The sequence below is a fragment of the Crocodylus porosus genome, unplaced genomic scaffold (genome assembly GCF_001723895.1).
Source record: "Crocodylus porosus isolate Cpor-Errol unplaced genomic scaffold, CroPor_comp1, whole genome shotgun sequence".
Taxonomy (NCBI): Eukaryota; Metazoa; Chordata; order Crocodylia; family Crocodylidae; genus Crocodylus; species Crocodylus porosus.
The window spans coordinates 33,374,286-33,385,966 of NW_017728915.1; the positions used below are offsets into that span (position 1 = coordinate 33,374,286).

General features: G+C 42.5%; 1 protein-coding gene across 1 annotated transcript in view; it reads right to left on the reverse strand.

The window, feature by feature from the left end:
• The window catches only part of CMC2 (C-X9-C motif containing 2), a 30,805-nt gene extending 19,248 nt beyond the window's left edge, over positions 1 to 11,557 (reverse strand). Inside the window, exon 1 of the mRNA XM_019535930.1 lies at positions 11,479 to 11,557. The gene's annotated coding sequence lies outside the window, so the exon portion shown is untranslated. The remainder of the gene's footprint in view (positions 1 to 11,478) is intronic.
• Positions 11,558 to 11,681: the final 124 nt, after the last annotated feature.

Sequence of the window (11,681 nt, forward strand, 5' to 3'; positions counted from 1 at the left end):
CCAACATCAGCTTGCAGGGACATGTAGCTTTCCTTCACATAGAGAGCTACACCCCCGCCCTTTTTGTCAACAAGATCCCTCCTGTACAGACAAAACACTGGTTAGGTCAGACAGTAATGCTTAAGATGCCAACATTCCAACTAAAGCTCTGGCTACGCTAATGCACCGCTCATTATCAATGGTACAGATAAAATGGGGATGGGAAATTTTGAGCAAATAATTACATGTATGCACCTCCTCAATCAAGCAATGCACTGTCTTATAAGAGTCTGATACTCACAGAAGAAAAGTGATTTAAATAGAGAAATCCAAGCAGACATGAAAGCCTCTTAAATCAATGCTCACTTTCAGCTCAGCTGTCTCCTAGTTGCCAGTAAAAATGCACTCTCACTGGCATGTTCTAAACTCACACCTACATAAACATAATTGTTGTGGCATTTTCTTTCAGGTTTGTCCCCCAAGTCACTATGTGGAAGTCTAATACTGCATTATAAATCAGAGCAAAGCAAAACCTACAAACGATGCGAGCTGATAAATGTTCCACTTGGCAAAATAATGAGCAAAGGGCAGCCCTAGTTTGAGCAACAAGTTGAACGACTCAGTAAGAACTCTTGCTTGAGCAGTTCAGCAAATCTATGTTTAATTTCTCTGTAGATTTTCCTTATAGCATAAGCACAGACAGTCTTTTGAGAGGCTAGTCAGTCAATGACCTTCGCCAGCTGATTATTAAATCAATGATAGACTGCTAGCCATATCACCAGCTACTTTTACAGGCATTCCAGTCTCAAATCCTCCACTGCTAAAAAATGTCATTTTAATTGGTTCTCTCAAAAGTATAAAGCACTGACATGCTCCAGTAAAGCAAAAGATATGGGAGAAGTTTGACAATAGAAAAGCCACAGCCCTGCCTCATTTAAAATGGGTCACTGGTGTGAGTCATATAAAGAAACTTATTTCCGTTTTCTGTTTTCACTTTATATGAAAAGATACCGATGGTTTAAACACATATGATCAACCATACGTTTCACCAATTAGGAATCTTTTCATCGATCACTCTTACTCAAGTGAGCTTTCCAACTGACATCCGTTACAGGACTGTACCTGTGATTTATATAGCCCCCTCCCCCCCCGAATTATAAAATACTTTAAAAACAATTAATTTCATGGCAACAGTGCTCTTGCAATAACTTATTATATAATCCTCAACTACAGAAAATAAAATCCTACTGAATTAAAGAAAAATACTACAATTTATTATTATACTCTTCAAAGCTTAGTCCATCTTAAAACACACTATGGGCTGTGCGTCTCAGTTGGCTTCTTTACTAGATGGATATTATAAGTCACTTACCCCAGATGGTGAAGGGCTGAAGGTCTGTAAAATACTATGACATCCATGACTAAAAGTTGTAAGTACTCAGTATTAACTTTGTGACCCAAAAGTAGATAAAGACAACACATACTATTTAAAAAAGAAAGAAAAGTGAGTACTATGACAGGTGAAATCTCAAGAACGAAAACTGGGAAAAGGGTCTGTGTTGTCAGGAATGTTTAAGTTCTCACATAGTAAGCATCTTACTAGTATTTAACAAATCCATGTAGAAAAACTTCTAACATAGATGGTAGCTTATAAGGATATCAGAATTGAAATAATCTTCAAAAAAGTTAGCTGTAAATATTTGGAAAGCAATTTCTGGAATATAAACTGCTTTAAGAGAACTATTAACAAATACTGGATAAAGAATACCAAGGGAAACAAGCAATTGCTTTGAAAGAAATATTAGTACTAAAGTACAAGAATAATATTAGGAAAGTAGAGCAATTGCTCTGGGAGAAAAATGGGCTGTAAAATGCTAGGCAAACACCATTAATATATGAAGTGATTATTTGGAGAGAAGTATTAAAGATTAACTCCCCATATTTATTTAAAGGCGCTGGTATATTTCAAGGGACTGTGCTAACTGCTGAGGAGGCAGAACATACAGGCAGCTCCTGAGATCTCTTTTTAAACAATCTTATCTAAAAGATGTTAATTTTGCATATTTTTCCTCTACACATTTGGCAAAGCGCAATGCATGTTACAGGCATGTGACAAATTTGGTTGAAAATATCAACCGAAGCTAAAAATATACACTAGGCGTTTCACTGTAACACAAAGCAGAGAGAGGGAGAACATTTTATTTCTGACTTCTTGAACCAGTTTCCAGTCCTATACAACTCTGAACAGACCAAATCAAAACTGAGCACCATGCAGGCAGGAACATCGTTTCCTGTGTGCTCTGTTAATTAAAGTGAAACAAGTAGAAGAGACATCTTGCCTATTAGGAACTTCAAAGCCAGAGCAGGTACGCAGAGAAACTATCACCTTTAACCCATGTTGACTACTGTCCAGCATCCAAGATGAAGGGCATCTCCAAAATCTGAACTGTAATTTTACTAAGGCCTACAGCAAGGGTAGGCAACGTTTTTTGGCTGGAGTGCTGAAAAAACCACAATGTCTAACTTGGAAGGTGCCAGAGTGCCGACATGCCTGGAGCAGCTGTTTGCAGTCTCCAGGCTGCAGACAGCCTATGGAGCCTGGTCTGCTTGCAGCCTCCCAGCTGCCTGCTGGGAGCAGCACAGACTCCGTGGCAGGCAGCAGCTGCTTAGAGCCCAGGCTGGTAGTGGTGTGCCAAGCAAAATGGCCTTGTGTGCTGTGCTTGGCACATGTGCGGGGGGTTGCTGACCCCTGGCCTACAGTGTCTTTTTTTGCCTTCACTTACCAAATTGGAAAACGGGTTTCAAGCAAATACTACTAATATGGACCTACCAAGAGGAACCAAGTGAAAGGATGGAATCAGATTTGAGCATTTAGGATATTAAATTTTAGCACTGCACATTGTCCAAGGGGTTTAGAGAAAAAACATTTGGACTTAATGACAAGAGGACTTGAAGGGATGGAGGGAGGAGAAGGGAAAACACAAGTTGGTCTCAGTTAAAAAACAGGATCACCCAGGAAGCAAGGGAAACACCCAACTAAATTAGGTTGCAAGCCTTTTTATAAAAACTACTTTTGCCCCAGAACTGCAGTTCTCAGCCTTACTGATCCTGAAGCCAGCTTAATACCTGCAAAGTGAACTTCTGGTGGTGGAGGCTGTGTTGTTATCTAGTGTGGCCTGCTTGCTGTAGTGCACTGTGGACAGCTCCACCTGTCCAACTGAAATCAGGATAGCATGGCACCTTGGGCTAACTCCTTACCATTGCCTCTAGCAGACAATTAGCTCCCCCAGAGTGCTGCACAAAGATGCTTCCTTCCCATGTAGAGCAGTATGGCACTTTAGCATGTGCCAGCCTGACACAATGGCAACTTTGGGAGAAGAGGAAGGAAAGATGTAGTCAGTCTAATTCCTCACACCCTCCCCATGTGTGCCCTCAGAGCCCATCCATAGCACCAATTAAGAAGCACATCCCTAATACACAAGCTTAGCTCTACAAAGCAAAAACATATCCTAAACATGCCTACACAATTCTACACCATACGCATCCATACATGTGGGTGGTTGAGGCACGACCTTGTGGCTGCCTATAAATTCATCACGGGGGCGCAGAAGGGAATTGGTAAGGCCCTACTCAACAAGGCGCCCCTGGGGGCCACAAGAAATAATGGCCATAAGCTAGCAGAGAGCAGATTTAGACTGGACATTAACTTCTTCACAGTTAGGGTGGCCAAAATCTGGAATGGGCTCCCAAGGGAGGTGGTGTTCTCCCCTACCCTGGGGGTCTTCAAGCGGAGATTGGATAGGCATCTGGGTGGGGTCATCTGAACCCAGCACTCTTTCCTGCCTATGCAGGGGGTCAGACTCAATGATCTACAGAGGTCCCTTCCGACCCTAACATCTATGAATCTATGTGTTTTCCAGCACATTCAGTATCACGTGAAAAGAACTCATTCAGGATGCTGGCTCAGCTGAGCAGTTACTGAACAGAAATAATGAAAAAAGCAAAGGCAAACAAGACTGAGCATCAAAAGCTGTAGCTTCTGATTGTCAGGAAGACAAGGACTGCTACAAAAAAGGAAAATACACACACAGCTTTCCAGACCCATATGGCAGATTACAGCATCCCCATATACTCTGCAGCAGGGATGGCCAACCTGTAGCACAGGCAGTCTGTGTGTGTGACAAGAGGCAGATCAGGGAGGGATAAGAGAACACAGCAGCAGATAGGGCAGGGAGCAGAAAACAGAGCAGGTGAAGGGGAAGGCAATCAGAGTAGCACTTGCATGTGAGGCTAATATGTGACAAGCCTGCCAAACAGGCTGGCCCCCCACTGCTTTACAGGATCAGGTTCCTCCTCCCCTACAAAGATTAGGCTTCAAGAAGTAACCGGGGGTAGAAAGAGCTGCAGCAAGCCACTGCGCAGGACTTTTATTACAAAGGGCGCCACTTCCCGAGTCAGCTAGGCGGGACCACTGATGATGAGCTCCATCTGAGTGGAGAAGTGGTGCCCTTTGAAGCAAAACCCGCAACAAATAGCTGAATGGCTCACCCTTAATTTGGCAACTCACTGAAAACTAAGCAGGCTGAGAACCTGAATACAAATGAGCCAGCTTCTACTGTCATTAGAAACAGACTATTTACAGGAAAAAAGGGTTATGAAATATTAATATTTTTAAAAAGATTGCCTGTATAATAGCAGTTCCCAGGAATCTCAAGCAAGGTGCAGGGCCCCTTGCTTGGAGTGCTGTCAGACACATGCAGACATGCCCTGCCTTCAAAATCTTAAAAATCTGTGTCAGAAAAAGATGAGACTGGTAGACTAAATGGAAAGAGAATAAAAGCATGGATAGGAGGTAATATTGAGACGAGAATCTGAAAGCAAACTAGAAGTTTCAATTCATCACTTGCCTATCCAATGCCAGGAAGCAGTAATTTGCAAGCATCACAGCAGAAAGATTTTAAGGAAGGATTTACAAAAGCACAAGATGATGGCTCTGTAGATTGTCACGTTGCTTTTCCCTTGCATTGAGAGCAGCAGGCAAGTGAGTACACAAGGCCACAAATGTCAGCAGAGCAATGGTGAAAACCTGAAGTTGATTAACTGGGCAAAAAGTTGAAATGTATTAAAAGCAAAGGCACTTCAACATTTCATTTGTTGCAGTGGAAGCAAGAGGAAATGATGAATCCTTTGGAATGCATCTCAGGAGGTCATCTAGTCCAAACCCCTGCTCAAACAAGGACCACACCCAATTAGATTATCCCAGCCAAGACTCTGTCTAACCAGGTCCTAAGAACCTCCGAGCAAGAAGACTTCACAACCTCCAGGGTTAACCTGTTCTAGTGCTTTACTGTCTTCCTCATGAGGAAGTTTTTCCCAATATCTAACCTAAACTTCCCTTGCTGCAACTTGAAACCATTGCTCCTTATTCTGGCATCTGCCATCACTGAAAACAGTCCAGTTCCATCCTCTTTCAAACCTCGCTTCAGATAGTTGAAGGCCGCTATTAAATCCCCTCTCAGCCTTCTCTTCTCTAAATTAAGTAAGCCCAATTTCCTCAGCCTCTCCCCAGAAGTCACGTTCCCCAGCCCCCTCACAATTTTAGTTGCCTCCATTGGACTCTCTCCAACTTTTCCACATCTTTTCTGTAGTAAGGGTGGGGAGTGCAAAACTGGAGACAGGACTCCAAATGTGGCCTCACCAGTGCTGAATAAAGAGGAACCATCACTTCTCTTGCTTTGCTGACTCCTACTGATGCAGCCCAGTCTGCTGTTAGACTTCTTGGCAACCTGGGCATACTGCTAGCTCATATTCACCTTATTGTCCACTGTAACCCCCAGGTCCTTTTTTGCAGAGCTGCAGCCCAGCCAGTCAGCTCCCAGCCTGCACCAGTGCATGGGACTGTTCCATCCTAAATACAGGACTTTGTACTTGTCCTTTTTGAACCCCATGATATTTGAGATTTCTTTTGATCCAATCCTCCATTTTTTTCTAGGTCTCTAAATTCAAGCCCTACTCTCCAGTGCAACAACTACTCCCCACAGCTTGGTATCATCTGCAAATTATAGTTTGCACTCCCATCCCATATTCCATGTCACCAATGAAAATATTGAACAAAACTGGCCCCAGGACCGACCCCTGGGACACTCCACTTGATACCAGCTGCCGACTAGACATTGAGCCACTGATAACTACCCTTTGTGCCTGATGACCCTAGCCAGTGTTCTATGTACCTTACAGTCCATTCATCCAACCCATACTTCCTCAGCTTGCTTGAGAGACTATTGTGGAGACCATATCAAAAGGCTTGCTAAAGTCAAGATATATCATGCCGACTGCTTTTCCCGCATCCACGGAGCCAGCCATCTCATCATAGAAGGCAATCTGGTTGGTCAGGCATGACTTGCCCCTGGTGAATCTGCGCTGACTGGACCTAATCATTCTCCTCCCCCAAGTGTTTACAAATGAAATCCTTGAGGATCTGCTCCATGATTTTTTCAGGGACTGAAGTGAGGCTGACCAGTCTGTAGTTCCCCAGATCCTCCTTCTTCTCTTTGTTAAAGATGGGCACTACATTTGCCCTTTTCCAATCACCACAAGTTTTCAAAAATAATGGCCAGCAGCTCTGCAATCACATCGGCCAACTCCCTCAGCATCCTTGAGTGCATCACATCTGGCTGTATGGACTTGTATACATCCAAATAGTCCCTAACCTGTCCCCCCCACACACATATCCTTACTCCCCACACTGTTGGCTGCTTACCTCCTCCCTAAACTGTGATGCCAAGTGTAGCAGTCTGGGGACTGACCTTGCCTGTAAAGGTACTTCATGAAAGACATGGAGAGAATAAGCAACCAGGAAGAGGATTCTTGCATTTTTCAGCAAAGTCCATTGCAGCAGCACAACTACCGTCAAGGCCAAAGAAGAAACTGCTAGCACCGAGATGAAAGATAAGTGTCTGCAGAGAAGACTGCAATCTAGATACAGAGAAGGAGCCAATCTTTTTAAATGCTATATAGCTAGAAGCAACAGAATGTGATATCACTGAAATAATTTATTTCCAACCTGGAAACTTCCAAAAGAATATGAATCTTTATACTTAATTAAGAAAAAAGATACCGTTTTAGCTCTAGCTGTTTCAGAAAAACAAAGTGCCTGGGAAGAACTATTAATAAAGTCGTATTAAATAACAAGAAACCATTCATTCTACAGTGGCTTGTACTTTAATATTAATTATAATTACTTTAGCTTCATTACTTTGGCCGTTTTTCCCCAAGCTGCAAACCGTTAGGGTTTAGAGTTATGAGGTAGTGATTACAAAACATGATCCAAACTGATAAAAAATAAGGAAACCTAAAGAGAGAGAACTTAGCTGAATACTAAATAGAAGAATTGACAATACCTTCCCCTAGTTGGCATACCCCATAAAGTAATTAAGTACTTAGAGATAAGGAAAGGGGCTAAAAAACCCAAACACTCTACTCTTATATAGGACACATCCTCATGGTATCTGAAGGCCAAATGCAGAAAGACTTTTTCTACCACAGAAAAGGAAGCTGTCTCCACTCCCTGCCTTTGCCAGTGGCCCTCACAGCTGTGGCCCTTTGTAAGGCCACAGTTTAAGCTTTTTTATACTATCCTAGAGAGACAGTCTACACACACTTCCACAAGGCTAGAACATTTTTGCCAGTGACTTCTCCCTCTCAACACAAGAGGTAATTAATCCTTTTTAAAACAAGATTTTTTTCCATTATAGGACTTGACTTGAAAGTATAATCAAGACATGATAGCAAAGAATAAGTAACAAAGATTAAAAAAAGACCTAATTATAATTGTATCATGGAAAGGATTTCACCTATCAAAGCCACAAATAACAGCTACTTTGTTTCTATGAGACTGCCATGCTGCTATATGTATTACTGGGAGCATGCCTCCAATACATTTTTTATTTGTGGTAACTACTTCTCCAACATGCATCTTCTAACATTCCCAACACTCATTCACAGGTGGGTCACCTAAAGAGTAGAATAAAGATCTCACAGTAGGGAACTAATAAGAGGAAACAGTCTCTCACCTGAAGTTGCCACATCAAATCCACTAGCAACCAGAAGTCATTAGTGCAGGGCACCTCTTCAGAGGTCTGTGGGCACTTTTACACATGCTCCGAAATGGCACTTTAATTAGGGCAGCTCCGAGAGCCAATCTAATTAAGGTGCTGCCATGCCTCATGTATCAATATCCCTGTGCTTAAAAATGGAAGCAGGGGCACTTGAACTAAAGCTTGTCAAACAAACTTTAGTTCAAGCACCCTTGCCGCTGTTTTTAAGCGCAGGGATGCTGATACACAAGGTGCAGGAGACTGTGGGGATACAGCAATTGCCAAGCTCCAGCAGTTAACACACTGAAATTCCAGCGTGTTGGAGCAGCCTTGCTGCTTGTGTATAAGCACCCTGTGTAAAGTGAATTAGTTACCTCAGTCCAGTTGTTGTGATAAAGGCATGCATCTCACTGGTAGAGGAACTTGCACAGTTAACTGAGGCATGCTGACTATGCAGCAAGGAGGAGGCACAGCTGACATTGCAATGTGTGTTCTCTGAACAATTTCACAAAGTCAGGACTATTAATTTGGCACCATTCATGAGTACTTTTTTTTTTTTCAAATAAGTATTACAGAGGAAGAGGAGTATTCCGTCTGCCTGAGTATGTATGGAAGATATACGATGCTAAAATGCTAAAGGGGTGAATGCTATTTGTTGAATAGCAGCAGAGACAAGAAAGAATCTTTGCAGAAAGACTTTTATGCTAGAAATAGAAAATACCCGAGTTCATCTACTTGCTTTTTTCAACACAGTGTACTCCAGGTTAGACTGGAAGAAGAACTTGTCTCACTTACCGATTCACTTATGACACTTGTTAGCACAACACAAGAACAATTACGTGATTCATAGATTCATGATCTTAGCAACACTTTTCCTGGTACATCTGTATGAAAGATGAGTCCTATATGTCAATCCATAGCCAAACAGGAATCAAAACAGAAACCCACATTTTTATTTTTATAAAATTATTGTGTATTTTATAAAGCATAAATCAGTAAATGTAAAATCTAAACTAGAGAATGGTACTATTTCACGGTATTAAATGTTCACATTTCATAAAATGATCTTAGACTGATTTATAGTAAGCTGCAAAAAAGAATAAGGATGTCCACGAGGTGGCATAGTAACCATGAGAAGCAAGAATTACTGTCAACACTAGAGAAATAACTATACCCTGTTTTTACTTTCTCCCCTGATATAGTTTATCATTTGTACCATCAGTTGTTTTTTGAAATTCTCCAATAACAGTCCTGTCACATTTATTACTGAAAAATTTTTCTTTAAACACGAAACAAAATTAAATGTGCTTTTAAATGATTATATTATGTTATACAAAAGTCTGACACAAGAAGAATTATATTCTGAACCTACACTATTCTGAACCTACACTATTCATGTTAGCTGAATGTCTCTCAATTCTGCATCCTTGCTAATTGGTCTTGACCAACAGTCTATATTCAGTACCACTCCTATCCCACCCTATACAAATAGGAATCTACTTAATTTGTGCTTTCACAGAAACTACACAATCTGGGATTGTATGCAAAAATCAACAAAAAAAACTTAATAAAATGCTGGCTCTCCAGCAGTTACTTCATGAAAGACATGGAGAGAATAAGCAACCAGGAAGATAATTCTAGCATTTTTTCAGCAAAGTCCGTTCCAGCAGCACAACCAAGGCCAAAGAAGAAAATGCTAGCGCTGAGATGAGAGATAAGTGTCTGCAGAGAAGACTGCAATCTAGATGCACAGAAGGAGCCAATCTTCTTAAATACTATATGTCTAGAAGCAGCAGAACATGATATCACCAAAATAAATCATTTCCATCCTGGAAACTTCCCCAAAAATATGAATGTTATAGTTGATTAAGAAAAAAATTTTAGCCTCAACTCCCAGGAAGAGAAGGCGCTGGCTGACGGGTCAGCATGAACAGCAGCAGACAAGATGGTGGCTGCCCCCTTGCCTGTCCTCCCTTCCACCAACGCCCCTCCACAATCACCGCTGAGGGGTGGGGCCACCGCAAGACATCTGTAAAAGCAGCTCTGCATGCCGTGAAAAATTCTGTCTCACTTCAATTTAAGTAGATCCATACACATATATATATATACATATACACATATATATATACATATACATACACACACACACACATTTTTCCCTCCACATACTAGCATGTCAACAGGTCTCAGTAGTATCCCACTGCAGGACCTCATTCACTACTGACTTTACATTTATAGTTCTTTTTTAAAAAAAATAGAAAGAAATGCTTCTTAAAAGCTCATAAAATAAAATGACAATTCAATTTCTATTCTGTAACCAATTCAGAAGCCCAAGCAGTTTGTTTGTGCTAGTTTCCATGGAAATCAGGCTGAATCTTGGATAAGTTAGCCACAGGATCCTGCAGTTCAGCCTTAATTCCACAGTAAAAAAAAATCAGATTTTAACAGGAGTCAAGGCGGAAGAGTTTGGCCCCAACTCCTCTGTACTGAAATTTGGCGGGAAACAGGAAGAGAAATAGGTTTGATACATGCATGTCAGAGGCTATGCACATGCTCCAACTTCCAGCATATCACAGTTTTTATATGTGAATGCTCCTTGCAAGTTTTAATTAATCACTACGTGGAAACATTGAAGATGCCACATTTTAGCCGATTTGGGATTTTAAACATTACTGCAGAACAACAAGGAAGATTTTCTACTTCTGTGCCTGCTATCTGACACCTTCAGGGGAGTAATCCTACCTGATCTACACATCAAAGAGTTACTCTGCACACCTCACAAAGACACTCTCTTGGACCCGGAGGGACAGCCTTCCATCTTCAGCTCCCTCCGTACAAAAATGAAGTTTATTTCCTACCAATGGGGACTCTTTATCGTCTTGTACCAGCTGTACTTTTCCCAAAGCCAGACAAAGGGACTTTGACCCCAAAAGCTTGCAGAAAAGGACAATTTTCTTGTGATTTCCCAATTGGTCTGATAAAAGGTATCATTTTGGAACCAAGAGTTCTAGTGCTTTTGTATGTACTCACTAGTAATTCTTTAGCATCAGAGCATACATAGAACAGATGTGATTTTTCTTGCTAGCAGTTTCACCCAGGGGTGCTCAGCCCCCAGCCTGTGGATGGCATCCAGCCCGCAGGGGTCCTCACGGTCCAGGAAATTAACACTGCTATCGCTCTTAGCTACTGAATTTGCTAACCTGGACTATTACTACACATCAACATCGGCTCCGGGCTGGGGCCGGGGCTTTGCCAGGCAGCCAAATAAGGCAGTGACAGGGCCGCAGCTGTACCCATCCCCATGCACTGGATCAGCCGCATGGCACGACAGGCTGGATCGGGCCCAGTACCCGGTGGGGAAAAAAATACCATCCCCCACCCCACAACGGCTACAGCTTCTCACCTCACCGGGCAGGGGACGTAACCCGGATGCAGCAGGCGGCCCGGAACTTGCGTCACGGGTCATGGCTGAACGGGGCCGGACCACGCGCTGATTGGGCGGTTCCAACCCCGGGGCGTCGGATTGGCTGGTTCGAGCGGCAGCGGTTGGCGCGAGGAAGATGGCGGCGCGCGGGCGGCGCTGCTGGGGCTCGGCGGGCGGGTGAG